The following is an 18,114-nucleotide window of genomic DNA, read 5'->3' as shown; positions in this document are numbered from 1 at the left end:
CCTCTCTCCGGCCCCTGCTGCCCCTTCTAACAAAAGGAGGACATCCTGGGTAGGATAACAGAGAAGGTGGAGCATCATTCCCGGGTGCCAGTGTGTCCCTGTCATCAGGCTACAGCAGTGGGACTGCACCATGCCATCCCCTCACTGTGCCATGATGAAATGCAGAAATTATATCATGAACCAAAGGGTCACTCAATCAAACCCCCAAGAAAAGGATGAGGGAAGAAGTGTGTGCCTAATGAACCTCGATCTTCTGGTGTCCCCGTTCTTAAAAATTCGCCTCCCCTTTAAAAAAGCTGCCTCCAGCCGGGCAAGGTGGCTCACGCCTGTAATCCCAGCACTTTGGGATGCCGAAGTGGGTGGATCACCTGAAGTCAGGAGTTTGAGACCGGCCTGACCAACAAGGAGAAACCCTGTCTCTACCAAAAATACAAAATTAGCTGGGCGTGGTGGCGCGTGCCTGCATTTCCCAACTACTCGGGAGGCTGAGGCAGGAGAATCGCTTGAACCTGGGAGGCGGAGGTTGCGGTGAGCCGAGATCGCGCCACTGCACTCCAGCCTGGGCAATAAGAGCAAAACTCAAAAAAACACAAACCTGTCTCTTACCCACCTCCCTTAAGTAGACACCTCGTGCAAAGGACCTCCCGGCACCTTCTTGGGAAACAGAATCACTATACTGAGGCCCAGCCCCAAAAAGGCCAGCGGCTGCTTCCCTTCAAAGGGCCTTTCTTCAGCAAAGGCCACCTGGACTTAGCAGAAATGTGACTGCGGTTTACAGGCACCTGGACCTACTGGGTGCTTTCAAAGCATCTCCCCTTCTCTAGGGCTCCTCCTTCGGGGTTTTCCATATTTATGGTGCACAGATAAATGATACCAGCCATCAGAACGAAGTGTTCTCAAATGCACAGGGTCAGATGGAGGGTTGAGGCTAGCAGAGCGGTTCACTGTCGTGTGTGTGTTTGCGTGTTTATGTGTTTTGGGAGGAAAGGGGTGGAGGATGGGGCTGAACATAAAAGCAAAAGGGGGGAACACATTGTTGGATCCTGCTGTGGACTTATGCGTGCGCGCGCGCGCGCGCGCACACACACACACACACACACACACACTTATAATCTTTAGCTGCCCCATGAACTTTTTGTGAACTGTTTAAAAGTGGAGGTCTGTTGAACAAACAGCGGCGCCACTGCCAGCCATAATTTCATTGCAACAAGCTAAAGACTTTTAACTCTTCGGATTCCTGGCCAAAGATGGAGGAGTGGAAAGGGCCAATGAGCAACGGCCCTGGCTCGCAGGAGGCCCTCCTCCCGGGTGACAAAGAGCAGTCCAAACCCACAAAAGCAGGGGCCTCCTTTGCAAAGGCCATACGGCTCACACCAAGCCTCTACTGAAGAACAGGGGTCACCTTTACCTACACCCCACCCTGGTTTCTCTGGCATGTACAATGAAGGGGACATTGCGGTAAGAAACAAAAAGAGACTAGGAGGCAAAGTATAGGGACATCGAACTTCTAGAAGCTGCTGTTGAAATAGCTGGGGCCTTTTTTTATACCTCTAAGGCCAAGTGCTTCGAAACTGATGTTGCTGACCCTTGGCAGCAGAATATGGTGGAGAGGGCAAATGATCTGATTTCAATGACAAACAGCGCCTCAGGGTGCTTTGCAGCTACAGATGAAGCTCGTTTGCTTTTATTTTTCAATGCCCACCTCCACCCCCCACTTCTTCCAAATGCAGGCTATGCTTCCAGAAGTGCCAAGATGTGTGAAGTCACTCATGAAAAGCACTTTACAAGCACCAACCTGTTCCACTGTGAGCTGCGAAGCTGCACCTTGGATCTGGGTTTTAACCCCTTTTTCTAGTAGTGGAGAGAAGTGGATAAAGGTGCTGGATAGGGATGAAGGGGAAAGACGGCTGAGAAGAGGTCAGATGGGGAGGATGTGGGTCTCTAAAGAACAGACTGGGAACTGTTCCAGCTGCCTGCTGGAACATCCAGGGCCAAGTGGAGAAAGCTGGCTTTCGAGAAGCAGGCATGCACACTGCACACTGCGTGGTCTCTAGCTCTTAGCACCAAGGAAATGGAACGCATAGGAGAGCTTGGGTCACCCTCGACAGACTCTTGAGTACTCATTCGCTCCACAGCCAAGGGTTATCATGAGCGCACTGAGCTTGGCCTGGACACTGGGGAGAAGGGCCTGATTGGCAGAAGGGGGTCGAGGGACCAAGATCATAAGCCATCACTCCAACCTCGGCATCCCTCAGTAGGGGCACATCCACACTCTGTGAAAAGATGTGAGGGCAGACCACAGGTCCCAAGTCTTGGCCCCTTTCCTTTCCCCCCACCGCCGCCCCCTCCTGCATTAGGCCACTTTCCACTGCCCCCACCCTTGAGGCCGCGACCAGTTAAAAGTCTGCGTATTACACTTGTCAAGTGGCACTGACAATATGGAAAGCATGGCCACCAAACTACCTCTGCTCACGCCTCCCTGCTGTCCACACAGGCACTGAGAGGGTGGCCCATCTCAGGATCTTTTCTTGGGATCTCTCTCACTAGGTTCCCCTTGTCCCCACCGGCAGCTATCCAGCAGTTAATGGCCAGAAGGACTGGAGAGGTTCGTAAGCAAGGGCTTCCAGCTCAGGTGGCCAGGCAGGCATTCCCAGCCAGTGTGCTGGGGTCCTCTGGCCGAGGACTCTTCAGGGGAGGGGTCTCGCTACTGCATGGCTGGTTCTCTGTAGAGAACATGGTCACCACAGCCTCCCAGCTCCCACCCTTACCCACCGCGTGTCTCTGGGCAGGTGGCCGAACCTCTTCAACCTTGGTCCCCTCTGTAAATATTTGGCATTGTGTTTTCCAAAGGATTAAGCTGCACTATGGACTTGAGTTTTGCCTGGCAATAGCTGGTGCTGGCCACGTTTAAGCTCACTAAATAGCATCTGACTCTACTAAACATACTGTGTAGTAAGCTCCAGAATCACAGCACTGTTTCTTTGGGGGCAGTACCACCTCATCCTGCGGGGGAGACTGAGGCAGCAACAGAGAGGGGGTCAAAGCAGGGAGGGACCTTCAGCAGAACTGTGTAGATTTTACAGAAGCCCAAAGCTCACCACCCGCTAGCCTTTCCTGGGGTTGCTCCAAACACAGACTGCGTCACAGCAGCAGCGCTGTGCTCTGGGTTTCAAGGAAGGGACCGGTGAAGAAGTTCCTATTTTAGGATGTGAGGGGTGGGGGTGGGGTGTGTGGGGGTGGAAGATGAGAAGAAAAAGCTCTTCCGGATGTGCAGTGTGGCATGGGTCCTCCAGGTCTGCTGGGGAGTAAGAGACCCCAAGGCTGCCCCCCAGGTCCCTGGGAGGCAAAACCGCAGGCTTCCAGGGGTGTGGTCGAGGGAGGTGGCTGGCCTGGTCCCAGCCCGTCCCCCGAGAGAGTTGGGGGTGAGGGAAGTGATCCAGCCGGCCCAGGTGCTGCCTCTTGGCACACTCCAAGCCACAGCCGTAGCCTGCAAGGGCATCCCCGCCCACACCTCCAAGTTTTGCACTAGTAAGAGGGAGGGGGAAGGGGAAACTCGCCGGCCCGGACCATTCGAGCACCCAGAACCTTCCCTGCCTCCTTCCGGGGCGTCGGGGTCAGAGAGGAGAGCCACATAGGCTGGGAGCGAACTTGGCCCCGGCGAAGAAGAAAGGGGGAGGGGCGCCCCCTCCCCGGGCTGAGGCGCTTCAGCCCGGAGCGTGATCGGTCGGCAACAAAGGGATTTTCTCTTCCACCACACACACCCGTGCTGCTCGGGGCTCGCCCGCTCCTCCTCGCCGCTCCTCGGCGGAGGTCCCAGCGCGCGGGGCTGCACCACGGCACACACCCACGCCCTCGCGGCGCGCCCCCGCCGAGCCTTCCAGGAACTCCAGCAGGCTCCCCGGAGGCGGCCCGACCTCCCCAGTTCCCGACCCTAAGTAACCCCTCGGACCCTACGACCTGGCGCGCTCTCCGTGGTGCCCCTTCCCGAGGCCCCGCCGCACCTTCTGTCCCCATCAACGAATCTGACGAAAGGAAACTTTGGGTGGGCGCAGGGAGAATCCGAGACCTCCCGGGAAATGCCGCCGAGTCCACCGGGGGAATGGGCACGGCAGACCCCTCCTCGCCATCGTTCTGGGTTCCCTTCCGATCATACTAGAGCGCTGCTGCTCTGGACGCTTCCCCTTACAAAGATGTGAGCCAAGTGTCGCCTACTGTAACGTGGGAGGGGTGCGAATCTCGGGGATTGGGGTCCGGGGTGTAATCTGCAGGGACTGACCCTAAGGGTCGCTGCCGAACCTGTAATGCCCGCTACACTCCCCTCCTCCAGGCAGAGCCCATGGCCCGGGGTCAGGTGTCCCCAACCTCTCTCTCACAGGCCAATGGGGGACACTTGCCCTTCTCCCCGGATAATCTGTCCAGGCCACCCCACCAGCTTTTTGTTCCTTTCACTTTCCTTCATGGTTTTGCCACAGGGGGAGTCAGGGAACCACGTGTGTATTCAAGAGAGGGCGAATTTAGAAACAGGTGTCCCCTCACAGGAGGCCACCCAGCAACAGAAACCCAAGTCAAAAGCCAGGAATCCCTCCTTACTCTTCTCCCCACTCCACGCAAAAAGACACCACTTGCCCCCTTTGGTCTAGTCCTTGCAGAACTGGGTCCCCACTTGGGAGTCTACACAACCTGGGGGCAAATCCAGAATAAATGTTCCACACCACGCCTCCAAAGGCTGTGTCAATGAACTTTTGTTTTCACCAGGGCTTTGTAGGAGTAAAACACGAATGCCTTCACCGCCACCCGCCCCCCCCCCCACCACCACCACCGAAGGGAATAAGCTATACCGTAAGGCTAATAACAACAGCTATCATTAGTATACACAGGAAGCACAAAGGAACTTTTAATGCATAAAAGATGCCTAAAAGGCAGGGGTCCTGCGATCTGCAAGTGAGTCTCTCGCTGACTGTGCAGAGCCTGGGAGTCCCAGAAAGGCTGGGATGAGGGTCAGAGAAGGAGAGGGGCACCCACTTTCTTTACAAGGAACAATAGGAATCCCATGTCTGCTACTCAGTCATGGAACTCAGAGCACCCAAAACAAAGCCATGGAACAACTGCGGTAGAGATGGGGGCCCATGAATTTTTGTAGCTGTTCAGGGCTTAATTACTCCTCCTTGATCCGTGGGACTAGACACGACATCGCCAAGGTTAAAATGCCCCGAACAGCGCCGAGCAGATGTGAGCGAGCTGGCAGACGCGCAAATGAGGCCTGCCTCGGAGCACGATAACAAGTGACTAATACATTGCATATCGTTGAAAGAAAATTATTTTTCTCTAATTTGCATTTGCTTGGGGGAAAAAAAGCCAACGCGAGTCCCTCCTCACATGCACAAGTCTAATCCTGGAAATACAGCCCGGCTGCTTTAAGAGAGCTGGAAGGAGGGAAAGACTGCCAGTGTTTTGGCGTTGCAGGCTTGTTTATCTTTCCGCCTTTCCTCCAAGGCGAAACTCGTTTTGCAAGCAACATTCCTACAGAAAATGGCACACGTCATAAAAAGAGACCAATTTATAGAACTGGCACCGAAGTTCATGTCTCACTCCAGAAGCATCTCCCAGCTCCCCATCGGAAACCCAACTAGATGTAGAAGTCCATGTTAAAACTTAGAGAGTAGACTTGGGGAGGGGGCGGTGCTGGGCGGGGGGAGGAGAGAATGAACTAGATTTGCAGATACCCTGTAGGCTGTACACCCAGAGGCCAAAGTCATGCGGAAGGGTAGAATAGAGAATTAAGTCAGCCCTAAATGATCTTCCAAAACGCAGGGAGGACCAGGCAGGTGCCAGGGCTTGGAAGGCTTCAACCTTGGGATTCACGGGGGAGAGGAGTGAATTTTTACACCCAGCTTGCCCCAGGACGGTCCAGAGGCAGGTCCACATTCTTTGCCATCCTAAGTCCACCTGCTTGGGCCAGCCACGAACCTCCAGGACTGGCCTAGTGGGTAACTGCCGCCACTAACTGCTCTCCCTCCCACCCTGACGCCTCTCTGCAGGGCCTGGCAGGGTACCAGGAACTCAGAGAAAGCCTGTGGCTGTGGGCATCTAGTTGATGAAGTCAGAGTAGGTGGTGCTGTGGGCAGGCTTCAGGACGCACCTTTGCGTCCTGCAGTTGAAGGCAAATGTGTTCTTGAAAACGGGAAGGCTTGGGAGAAAAGGTTAAGGCATGTGGGTAATCAAAAGCCAGTCTGACCTCCCTTCCCCCCAAAATACACCCCCTTTAGGGTACTGAACCTGCACACTTGCATTTCCAAGCTGGAAACAGTGCCGAGTGCACAGAACACAGCACCCGCCTGTCTCTAACTTGTCTGAATAACAGGGCCATTTCAGAGGGGAACAACGGCCTTCAGAGCCTCTGCAATTTCCAGAAAGCTTTCAGTTAATAACACATTCTTTCCAATAAGCTTACTTAGGGCTGAAAGTTATTTTCCCAAATCTTAAAAACTCTGTCACCAACAGCTGAGGACCCAGTTCAACGGATCCTGGCCAAACTCCACCAACACGGTGACACTCACAGCCCCGTGGGCCTTCTCCCGCCACCTCTGCCTCACCACAAGTTCCCTAAACCACAACATACAAACCATCCTGCACCCCACCACAATCCTGGGAAGTCATAAAGATGTGTATTGGGGATGGGGGGTGGGTGTGCCGTGGAGCTTTCTCTCATCTGGGGATGCGCTGGCCAGAAAGTGGCCGCCACCTCTGCAGCTCGGCCATGGGCCTGCATAGTGCGCGCTTTGTGTAAGTGCTGAGGAGGCGCAGCGCTGCTCGCGCGCCAACAGCTGTCACATTATTTGCACTCGCTGTAAACAGCCTTCACATTCCCCCCTTACCACATAGTTAAAGCCAGACTAACAATCCACAGTTAGAGATCAAACCAACAACAGCAGCATTGTGTCTGCCTTCGCTGCCTTCGCACCAAGCCCAGCAGCTGGCAGGTTTCTCCGGAACAAGGGACCCCTTCTCCCCCTACCCCTCCAGGCTCCAGCCAAGGCTAGCCAAGGAAGCATGCGTTTGTCAGCGCTGTTTGTTAAAGCAAAAGAGCACCGCCATTTCGCAGAGATTTCCGTGTGGCTCATCAGCCCTCTCCGAGAGTTTACTCCTTCTGGAAGCTCAGGGAAGCATCATGAGAATAAAGGTTATGGAGACTCGCAAGGTTGGTTTCCATGCTCAGCAAAGTGGGGTCTGGCCAGGCTGGGGCCGGGACAGGGAGGTCTGCCCCTCTCAATGCCATGTCACAGAGGCCAGACAGGTCTGCGCTTTCTGCAGCCCTCAGCGGAATGCTTCCTGTCTTTCGGAAATTGCCCAACTCACTGAATACTTACTGGCCGCCCCACTGATCAAAATGTCTCCTTTATGATTTTTGGTTAAGTTGAACATTTCCATAATCGTCATTATTAGTGCAAATTACACGCCTAATCGGTCCTTAAATAGATTTTAATTAAATAAGCATACAAGGCTCATTTTATGACTTAAGAAAGGCATTACTTTTCGTTATAAACTTTCCACCAGGATATCGAATAACGATAGCAGACAAATACTTATTCTTTGAAAATCACCAATAACCGATGGGCAGAGTCTCATGAAATATACCCTGTTCTACCCTCTGGAATCAAAGCTGAGACCAGACATATCACAGCGGTACAACTTTCCTCCTGGGATGGGAGAGAGGATTTCTTCCTCCAAAGCACTATGTCTGTCTTCCTTGTGGCCAGTAGAAATAAACCCCCAGTGCTGCTTTCCCTACCCATCTGATGAGATTTCTCTAGCTGATGTCCTCTAGCAACCACTCCTCCCCCACCACCTCCATCCGTTTTCCACCCCTTCGCCTGCTTAGAGTCCTGGTGCAAAGCGGGCAGGCTGTGCTTGTTAAATGCTGTGTAAAATGCTGTTAATAAAATAATAAATACAAAGGATGGAGGCTGCTGGTTCCACTGGTGTTTTGACTGGAAATGCCTTGGCACTTGTCATGTGTTTATGGGAGGGCAGACAACGCTAGGATTTACATAGTTTGGACATTTCTGTACTTCATTTATTCTTTCCTAAATGACGTAGGCCTCGAGCTATTTCAAGTTTGCATTTGTACAGAACTGTTAAATGCCTAGGAGTTTCTCCAATTAAACCAAGTTTAAAATCAGACCCAAAGCTGGAACATACACTCAGACTTGCCCAACTCCACCTTCAGCCTCGGTGGCTGGAGAGAACAAACAGATCCTCGAAAACAATCAGTCCTCGAGCTCCCCACCTTCACCCCCCCCTCCAGGAGGGCCCCTAGGGCAAAGGTTAAGGCGTCTCTAGATTCCAAGCCCGGCCCAGGCTACACACTGAGGCAATCATTGCAGTTAGGCGCATCTTGTCCATAGACTACCTTTAAAATCGTGGGCTAAAATCGGGGGGAAACTGCTGGCCTGGTAAAACCCACTGTTCACAAAACAATGTCAGCAAAGGCTGTAAGGCATTCTTTAGAGAGGGACCAGGGATTCGTGCCTACTGAAGCTCTTTCAGCACAAAGGCTTTTAGGGGAAGAAGGGAAAAAGAGGGAGGAGGAGGGGGAGAGGAGGAGAGAAAGGGAGGGAGGGCTCCTGTTTCAGAGCAGGCATCCCCTGAGAGTCAAGAACCAAGTGTAGCTTCAATCAAACACTGACTTTCCCTCTGGGAGTCGAGTAGGAAACCTGATCACAGTAGCTTACTACCGGCCTGGATCCATACAGGTCTGGTTTTCTTCTCATGCTAGTAATTTTTTAAAATACATATCGATATAAAAGCAGCAATCCCTGGCAGACTTTGTTGAAAACCACATTGAGCCCTCATAACATCCGGACTTAATCCTTATCAAACAAACCACAGCACCTCTGGCCTCTGCACCAGGCCACCCCCTCTCACCTCTTCCAACCAGGTCTTGCCCCTCTAGACACCATCGTTCCCCCCCTGAAATAATGCCAGGAAGCCTTGCCAAAGGGTACCCAGATACGGGCTCTGAAATAAGTTCCTAACCATATAATGATCCCACCTGGGGGGCGGGGGAGAAGCAAGTCTTTTCATATGGAATCCTTTAAAAGGCAGAATGCAAACTACGGTAACAAAGGGAAAGAGGAACCCAGGAAGACGGACCTAGAAGAATACCCTCGTAGGAGAGATTAAATCTGCATCCTGGGGTCCCAGGACACAGACCTAGCAAGTCTCAGGGGCAGCAGGGAATGGAGGAGCAACCTATAGGAACATGACAAGTCATTCAAAGCAATTATTCATCCTTGGGGCCTACTATGTGCCAAGTATTCTATTTAGATCCTAAAGGTGGATAATTATTCCCAGTCTTACAAATGAAAAAACTTACTGGGGCTCAAAGGCCGTAAATAACTTGCCCCCAAGGTCACACAGCTAGTAAAAAATGGGCCACGGTCAAACTCAGTCCTGGAGTTGCGGAGAGGAGCCAATTATTGGTCTAATTGTGCCATTTGAAATCCTGATTTTCACATACTGTCTCCTCTGAAAAGCTTCCTTAGGCCTTATGTACCCAAGAACGAGATAAAGAGTGTTTAACACTTATGTTACTTGGTCTACAGTGAGCCTCGAACACAGTTTCTCCTATATCTAGTCATCTCCTGGTCCACTCAAAGTCTTTCACCATTTCCCCCTACATCCCACAAATCTCCCTACGTTGTTATACCCTGGTGTAAGGCCAATGCTCTCAACAAGCCTCCCCTTTCCCATCCCTCCAGCACCCCAGAATAGTCAGGAGTAGGTGGGTCGACTCCTTTCAGGTCTCTGGGAAAAGTGCTGACTACTGGTACTAGGACCTAGGCTTGCCACCCCAGTTTTGCCACATAAAGCAATAAATCAAATTATCTAGATAGAGCAAAAGCCATTTGGAGGGAGCTCCTCCATCTACCTTTCCTAGGATTTAAAGGAAAAACCCTAGGGAACAAAGTAGTGTGGTAGAGGGAATTAAGATGGAAGACGCCAGCAAGATGTTCTATTGGGCCACCCAGAGTCCCCACAAAAGCGCAAGCCGGGGGATGGGCTATCTTGTCCTTTCCCCAACCTTTCTTCACAGAAGCGCCCGGCGGCAAACCTCAGGGCCCAACACCCCCTCCCCATCTTATCCCCAATTTCCGGGTCTGCCCCAGGCTTTCAGATGCTCCGGGAACTACCTACACCCGCGGAGCCTGCCAAAGCCACCTCCGGCTCTGCTCGATGGGGAAGGGCAGGGGCACCAGACACTCGGGCTTCCCGGCCCTGGACTGGTTACTCCTCCAGACGCTGAAGCTCCGGATGTGCGAAATGGCTCCGCAGTGCGACCGGGTGTGCAGGGGCCTCGGCGGCGGGAGGGACTGAGGGGAGACGGCGGCGCCGGGGCGCTCACCCCGCTGGCCAGCTGAGCACGCCCCCGCAGGCCGGCCGCCCCTGGCTCCAGGCCAGCCCTCTGCAAGTGGCGTTCTTTCTCTTTTTTAAACTTTCCGGCCGTGGCGAACCGGCAGGGTTTCCAGCCCTCCCCGGCCCCCACCCAGTTCGGGGCGGGGCGGGGCGGGGAGGGGCGGGCCCGGCCCTCCCAACCCCTCCGGGGAGGCGATTCCCCCCCACCCAGTCCCGGGCACCGCTAGACTGCGGCCAGGGCAGACGCCTTTCTCCACCCCACCCCACACCCGCCTACTTTGGCCACCTGGAGAGGACGGCTTCCCGAAGCGATGGCCGTCCAGCCAAGCCTGGGACCGCAGCGTCCGGGGAGGAACTCCCTACAGCGCCAACGGTCCTGGCCTGCCCGCGGTGCGCTCTCTCCGAAAGGTCTAACGCTCCGGGAAGGGGGAGGGGGGGAGAGAGCGAGGCGGGAAGGGGGGGACGGGCTGCTTTTTTTTTTTTTTTTTTTTAACTCTTCAAATGCAAGAGCTTTTTGGTGTCCCTAGCACGATTGCGAGCGCCTGGCCAGGCAGAACAATAGAAATGGAGGGGGGACGCCGGAAATGGTGCTGGAAGACCCCTATAACCCTATAAACCTCTCCTCCCCCTATTAGTTCCTATTAGCATTGAAAGATCCCAGTGACTTCAATGCAAAATTGTCTTTTTATAACTTTTTTCCTAAACACATCCCTCCTCCCCACATGAAATCACAAGGGCAAAGAACGCTTCCAAAGTTGCGACCTTCCGAGGCTCCAGGGCCTCTCACCCGCTCCGCCCCTGGCACCCTGACCTGACTCAACCCCATCCCCCAACAGTTCCCCTGGTTTGCACCTAGACAATAAATTTAGTTTAATTTAGCTTCCGGTCTTTAATTTTAGCAGGTCTCCTTTTTGCATGCAAATCAATATGGCAATTACCATCTAAAAGCTCGCCCAGCCCCGGGTCAATGTAAATTGATCATTGTCCGCCTTCCACAAAATAACATCGGGAGTCTGTGGTGCATAATGAGATTATACTGGAAACTGTCTTTTAGATCACAAATTATTTTTTATGCTGTCAGTATCTTCTCCGAGTGGACTTCCCCGCTTCTCTAATCATGGAGAGCCGAGCCCGTGGGTGCCGGCTGGGGAGACACAGCTCTATAACAATGACGGAGTGAAGACCCCAGTTTCTGAGACCCTCGATTGTAAACACTTGGAGGTGAGCTTGCGCCCCAAAAGGGGGCCTTCTACAGAAATAGCGCAGAAAGGCATGGTTAATGAACTCCACCCAACAAAAAGTCAGATATCCCTTCCTGAGGAACACGTTGAGGGCAACCAGAGAAAGCCGTCGGGCAGGGCTGGAGACCAGTGGACGCCCCCGGCCAAGTGCGCGCGACAAACGCGGCTCGGCTACCACCCGGGCGGCCGCGGGGAGACCATTTACTCCCGCCCCGGCGGGTTCTCCTGGCTCCACCACCTAGGCCTCAGCAGCGCGTCCGGTTTTGCAAACAGACGGAATCCCGTCGGCCATAAACACTGGCAAAGCAGCCGGGGCGGGCCAGGGCCGGCCCAGGCCTCCCCACCCAGATCTGGGCGAGGCCCCCACCGGGCCCGATCCAGAAGATGGGCTGGGGCACCAAGGCAATAAGAAGGCTCTCTCTTGACCCGCTGCACTGCTTTCTCCCACCCATCGGCGGCCCCTGGGGCACGAGTGTGACCTCGGGGCCTAACAAAGGGCCTTCTGAGCTCCTTTCGGCCTCGGGCCGGAGGGAGAGGAGTGGGGCGGGGCGGCCAAGATGGACCCACGAAGTTCTCCGCCCCGCCGCGCCTCTCCGGGTCCGCCGGGCCCGGTGCCCTCGAGAAAACCACCGGGGTGGCATTGCCAGGGCTGCCCGCCGCTCCGGAGAACCGTTCTACCGGCTCCGAGCCTCCCGCCCAGCGCGGCCCGACCCTGCCCCACTCGGCCTGGCGCGGGCCCCACCCAAGTGCGGTCTTCCCAATAAAAGCTGGAATTCCCGGCTGGTCTTAGACAAAGAGGGACGGCAGCAAATCGACGCCGCGGGCAAGCCATACCCTAGCCGGAGTTCACATGCGCGTCTGGGGTCACCGAGGCGCCTGATAATCCACCCAACACAGGCTGTCCCCGCCACGGTCTCCTCCAGAAAAAAGAAAAGAAAAGAAAGCATACCTCCCTTTTATTCCTCCCAGAGGCCGCACTTCTTCCTGTTCTCCTTCCCAGCCCACTGGGGCCCTGCTCCACCTTAGCAAATTGGACCCCAGCAGTGCAACAGCCATTCCTCCTGACCACAAAGTGGAAAGCTACCCCTCTTGTGGCTACACGATCCAGCCACTCAAGGTCAGGAGCTCAAAATCTCTTCAGAAAAGCTCCTACCTGCTCATCACCAACCCGCTGCCCACTCCACCTCACCCCTAGAAGAGAAAGAAACTGTAACTAGAGGTAATCCTAGTTCACTGCACGCCATCCATCTTTAGGCTGCTAGCTTGGTCATCAGTTTCCTTCAAGCCAAAGACCCATTATTTCCCTGTGAATAAGTGTGTGAATGTGGTTGTGTGGCCCACTCTTCCGTACCCAAGTCGGTCTCACTCACTCGGCAGGAAAGTCTTCGTGAGGCATTGAGGAGTGTTTGTCATTCAGCCTGTGTATCTAAGCATGGATGTATGCATATGAATGCTTTTTGTGTTTCCAAGTGACCCTCTTCACACCTTTAAATGGGCTATTGTCTCTGGAACGCACTTACAGAAATTCTGCCCCCGTTTCCAGCTCAACAAAGTCTGGGATTTTTCTCTTAGAATATCGCTATACATCTCTGTATTTGCATACCCATGTTTACATTCCCCTTGGCCAGTTCTTTATCTCTTGTGTATCTCTTGTTCCATTAGGGCATCGGAGCCCAAGTGTCTTGATTTGTCTCAGCACATGTCATTCAGGAGCACATCTTAATCTGAGCATTCCTACTACTTCCATTCTTCTTGCTTTGCCTGTAACGTGGCTCTTTCCCAGGCCAGACCAATATGGGTTTGCAGTTTAACTGTAAACAGAGCATCCCTTAAGACCACAAACTCTTAAAGAAAGGAAGAGGAGGGAGGAGGAGACTGGAATGTTAGTAGTAAGTTATTTATGTATAGGGTAACCCATCCGCCCATTTCGAGCTCTAGCAAGAACTAGATAAATGTCTGCAAAGGTGTATTAAAATTTTAGACCAATTTAATATTAGCCCCTAATATATATACACAAATGATGTATATAACACATCAGTGTCCAACTCCTCTTTGAAGGCTGTCTCCTTGCACATATCTAACTCCCCACAAGTTCATGGTTAAAAGTGTGTCTATTTATATACAGACAACTCAAAGACCGCTTTGCTCTCTTCAGTGCATACCTGTACATGCTAGCAGGGCATTTCAGGCTTTGGTCCTTGGTCTGCAGCAGTCATGGTCAGAGGCCCCACCCGACTGTAGCTATGTGCAGACCTTCCCGTCCTTGAACACCCGCATGAATTCTCTTTGGGAACATTGAGTCTACATCTGTCTTCCAAACTCAGTTTTTAAAGTGAGGGTGTTCATTGTGTGTGTTCACAGCTCGCCGACTGAGAACTACCTGGTCAATCTAGATCATCTAGCAGCTGCGTTTGGTTTGTGGAAAAATCGAGCCCGATGCACCAGGATGTGACCGTGCACACATAAGAGAAAGGAAAACCCTAGGCCCAGACTCACAGCTCCTCCTCAGTGCGAGCTACTCTGCTTCCAGGAATTTCCACTAGGCTCTTTGCCCCCCCTTTCCCTGTTACACTACCCCACCACGGCCTTCAAAGGGTTAAGAGAAACCCCCACGGCCTTCCCTCCACCCAGCTCGCTGGGCCCGGAGGCTAGCTCGCTCACTCGCAGCTCACGGAGTCTACTGCCGTCTCCGCGCCCCCCTCTAGTCCTTCAGCCGGGAGGGAGCCTGCATGCCTGTCTAGACCGATCTATCACCGGCACACCAACAACACCCGCGAGAGCGCGGAGACCCTGCCCAGGTCCCCCGGCCCGCACGGTTCACGGCGGACAGAACCCGGGGAGCGTGACGGCGCCTGCAGGGTGGGGGTAAGGGGCCCACAGGGGCTGGCCGCTCCGAGCGCTCCACGGGTCCTCCCCAGCCCCGGGCCCCCGCGCTCCCACCAGCCCGGCTGCCGGGGCACAGTCACAGCTCCGCGCGCTGGGCAGTCCTATTTTTATCTTGTCTAATCCCAAACTGGGCGGGGAGCACAGGCGTCGTGCTTAGAGAACAAGAGATAGGCGAGGGAGGCGGGGAGGAGCAGCCAGGCAGCGACGCGAGCGGGAGCGAGTTAAAGACACAGTGGAGGCGACCGCGGGCAGGAAGAAAGAGCGGGCTGCGCGGGCCTCGAGGCGCCGCACGCAACGCGCCGCCCCGCGAAGTTACACTCGCTTACCCGCCGTCCCTCGCTACCGGCCCCTCCCCACTTCCCAGCGACGCTCCCCGCAGCCTGGACCGCGGGGCCCCGGCCTGTGTGGGAGGCGGAGGCCAGGACTGCCCTGCAAAGGGCTGGAGAGAATCGCTAATGAGCTGTGCAGCCCATTGATCCGGAGAACACTTCCTAATTAACTCTCAGTCACCTACTGGTGACAGCGCCTCAAAGGACAGCGCTGGGGCCAGCCGAGCCCCAGCCGCGACTTGCCGGCCGGGCGCCTGCTGCCCGAAACCCGCGCGCTCCCCTAAACACCCCAAGGCAATTCGTGTGCGTGGCGGTGTATACCCTCACACTGAAGGCCAGCCTCGGATTAAACCTGGATGGCATATTAATCATCGCCTTCTCCCCCGCCCCCCTCCGCTCTACGCGCTGAAACCGTGCCCAAAATAAACACGAAAACCAACACTGCAAAACCCAGACCAGATAACAGGTCGAGGGTGGAGTGGAAAGGGTCGAGGAACGAGCGTATTCCCTAAGTGTCCACGTACAGGAGTCTTTGAGGCTGACAATTAAAATGCCTTCCACGCAAGCAATTCTGTTGGCAAAACCGAACCCAACACTTCGTAAGGATTGATTTCGGCCCGCGGTGTCCGTTTCCAGTGCCACAGGAAGTGTCAGATGGCTAGAAATACCCGTCTGTCTGCACTCACCACCCACCACCTTCTGGGGTGGGCCATTTCCTCCTAGTCTTTACTCCCAGGCCATTTTAAGGATCTTTCTCCAAGAGGCTACCCCTAGAACCAAATACCACACTACCCCTCCCCTAGCCTCTTCTCAAAACGAAAAAAGGGGGGGGAAACACAGCTAAAACCCCGAGCTGTCTAGTCTAGACGCAGCGAGGCTGTGCGAATACCTATTTGAAGCGCGTTGGTTTCTTTTTAAGGTTTGTTTCTAAATACACATAACCCTCCTCCTTCCTTCTTCGCTCTTCCATTCCCCCCACCCCCACCCTCCAGACGCTGGCGGCGCGCGCCCTGGCGCGCGGGCACTCACAGCCTCTAGCTGGAGATCGCGGACTTTCTGGAAAAGATTCATTAACAGCAAATTACGCCTTGCCCGGCCACGGCCTACACGCTGCCAGACTCGTCCGTCTCCGGGACCCCGGGACGTGCCCACTCGAGCGTGCGAGAGGCGGGAAGCCCGCTGGGACCACGCGTGACTTCGGCCGCCCTACTCCACACACGGCGCCCCAGAGCTTGCTCCGTAAACAGCAGGCGCTCGTCACCGCCGCCGCGAGCCCCCGAGTTGGCGGAGGCTCTGCAGCGCAGCCGCCCGCCGGCTCCGAGCGCGGGCCCCGCGGCGCCTCGCCCTCCCCGCCTTGGCCGAGTATCGTGCCCCGGTGCGCAAGTTCCTCTTCGCCTGGAGCCTCCGTGCCACACGCCCTCCGAGTGGGACCAACTTCCTCCGGCCGCAGACTTTCACACGCCCATCAGGGTTACCCACCAGACTCCCCAACGCCCAGCGGAGGGCCCAGGTCTCGCCCGCCCCCGGCCTCCCTCCGCGCCGCCGCCCCCGAACAAGCACATTCTACACCCACGCCTGGGGGCTCATAACTTAAAACCTACCCGGAACAACGCGGAGAGAGAGGAGCGGGGAAGGGGGGTTGCAGATTATAATCTTAAAAGAACATTTACAAAACAAAGCGGCTGACCTGGCTGGCGGCCGGGCCAAGTCGGAACCCCACGCTCTGCTCGATTTCTTAGTTTTTTTTTTTAATCCACGTGATTTGCGCTTTGGGGCAAGCCAAGAAAAAACGGGACTCCCCTCCCGAGTTGCGCGGCAGCGGCGGCAGGTCGAGCTCGGCTCGGCCCGAGGCACTGGCCACACACCCTCGCGCACGCACACGCCGACGTTCCACTTGGAGGAACGACCGGCCCCCGGAGAGGCGAGACGAGGCGGCGGCGGCTGGGGGATTTTACAGTTCTTTCCCGAGTCGAAAAAGAAAGCAGACGGCAACCCGCCGCCCTCCCCTTCCTGCTCGCGAGCTAACGCCGAACCCAGCTTCCCAGCTTCCAGCCCACCTCCCCCCCCACTCCGCCCGACTCGCGGCGCTCAGCGGCGACCGCGCTCCCGCGCACAGACACACACAGGCTGCAAACTTCCACTCCGCGAACTCCCTGCTCTCCTCCTGACCCCCCGGGAGGCGCCAGGCCCCCAGCCGCGCCCCCTCCCTCCCTGGTGCCCACGCTGGACCGCTTAAGTTGGCTGCATTTTTAATAACTTACAGCTATGAAATAAAAACGAAAGCGAGCAAGGAAGCCAAAGGGAAGCGCGAGGCAAAAGCTTCGCGGGGTACGCAGCGGGCGGGGGCCCCGGGGGAGTGGGCTGACTGCAGCCCTCAGCGCGCCCGCCCACCCGTCCGCGGCCTCCCGGGGGAAAGGTGTTCCGGGCACTGACCTGAAATCCCCAGCCGGGGAGTAGGCAGGGAGCCTGCGATCCGGCGCTTTGAAGTTTTCCCCCGAGCGGACTCGAGGCGGCGAGGAGGAGCGGGGGGCGGTTGGGTGGGTGGAGAGAGATATGAGGGGTGGGGGGGCGGCGACGTTAACGAGCGGAGGAGCCGGGCCGGAGAAGCGCGGCGAGCAGCAAAGTTTGCAGTCCCCGGCTGCCCGCAGCCCGCTCGCGGCGCCGCGCTCGCCCGACTCCCTCGCCGTCTGCTGCCAGCCGGCTGCCCTCGGGGTCGGCCCCGCCGAGGGGTGGGCTCTGGGCCGGGTGGGGGCGGGGGCGGGGCGGGTTCGGAGCCTCCAGGCAGGTGGCGACAGCCCTGTGCGATCCTCTGGGCTCCCGCAGCTGGACTGGGCTTGGCCGGGCTCAGCAGCTCCCGCGCCGCCGCCGCCGCCCGCGCTCGGGCAGGAGCCCCAGCGCCATGTTGACGGTTCGCCGCGAGCGCCCGCTCGGGCTGGGTGTGTGTGAGTGTGTGTGAGTGTTGGCCAAGTCGTCCCTGCGCGGCGACAGCGCGGCTTGGGCTCTCCGCCCGGCGGCTCGCGGGCTCCCCCTCCGCCGCCGCCGCCTGCCTAGCTCCCGCTCTCGGTCGCGGTCTGGGCTCCGGCGCGTCTCCCCCGCAGCCGCTGAGCTCGGCCCGCGTTCAGCGAGGAGCGCAGCTCTGCCTCACCTTGCCGCTGGGAGCCCAGGCTCCGTCTGCCGCCGCACGCCGCGATCCCAACGCGTCCCCCCTCCTTGGTTCCCTCCTCTTCCTCCTCCCCCTCCCT

General features: G+C 56.1%; 1 protein-coding gene across 10 annotated transcripts in view; it reads right to left on the bottom strand.

Annotated features, from left to right (window-relative positions):
- BCOR (BCL6 corepressor) overlaps positions 1–18,114 on the bottom strand; it is a 126,667-nt gene that overhangs the window by 28,508 nt on the left and 80,045 nt on the right. For 2 of the 10 annotated variants that reach the window (XM_007991413.3, XM_007991416.3), the window contains exon 1: positions 17,306–18,045. The exons of 5 other annotated variants lie outside the window; for them this stretch is intronic. The gene's annotated coding sequence lies outside the window, so the exon portion shown is untranslated. Of the gene's footprint in view, positions 1–17,305; positions 18,071–18,114 lie in introns of those variants that run through there. 3 more of the 10 variants (XM_037992913.2, XM_007991418.3, XM_007991411.3) reach the window with 2 other exon arrangements.

This window comes from Chlorocebus sabaeus, chromosome X (assembly GCF_047675955.1).
Source record: "Chlorocebus sabaeus isolate Y175 chromosome X, mChlSab1.0.hap1, whole genome shotgun sequence".
Classification (NCBI taxonomy): Eukaryota; Metazoa; Chordata; class Mammalia; order Primates; family Cercopithecidae; genus Chlorocebus; species Chlorocebus sabaeus.
This window is presented reverse-complemented; position numbering and strand designations above follow the sequence as displayed.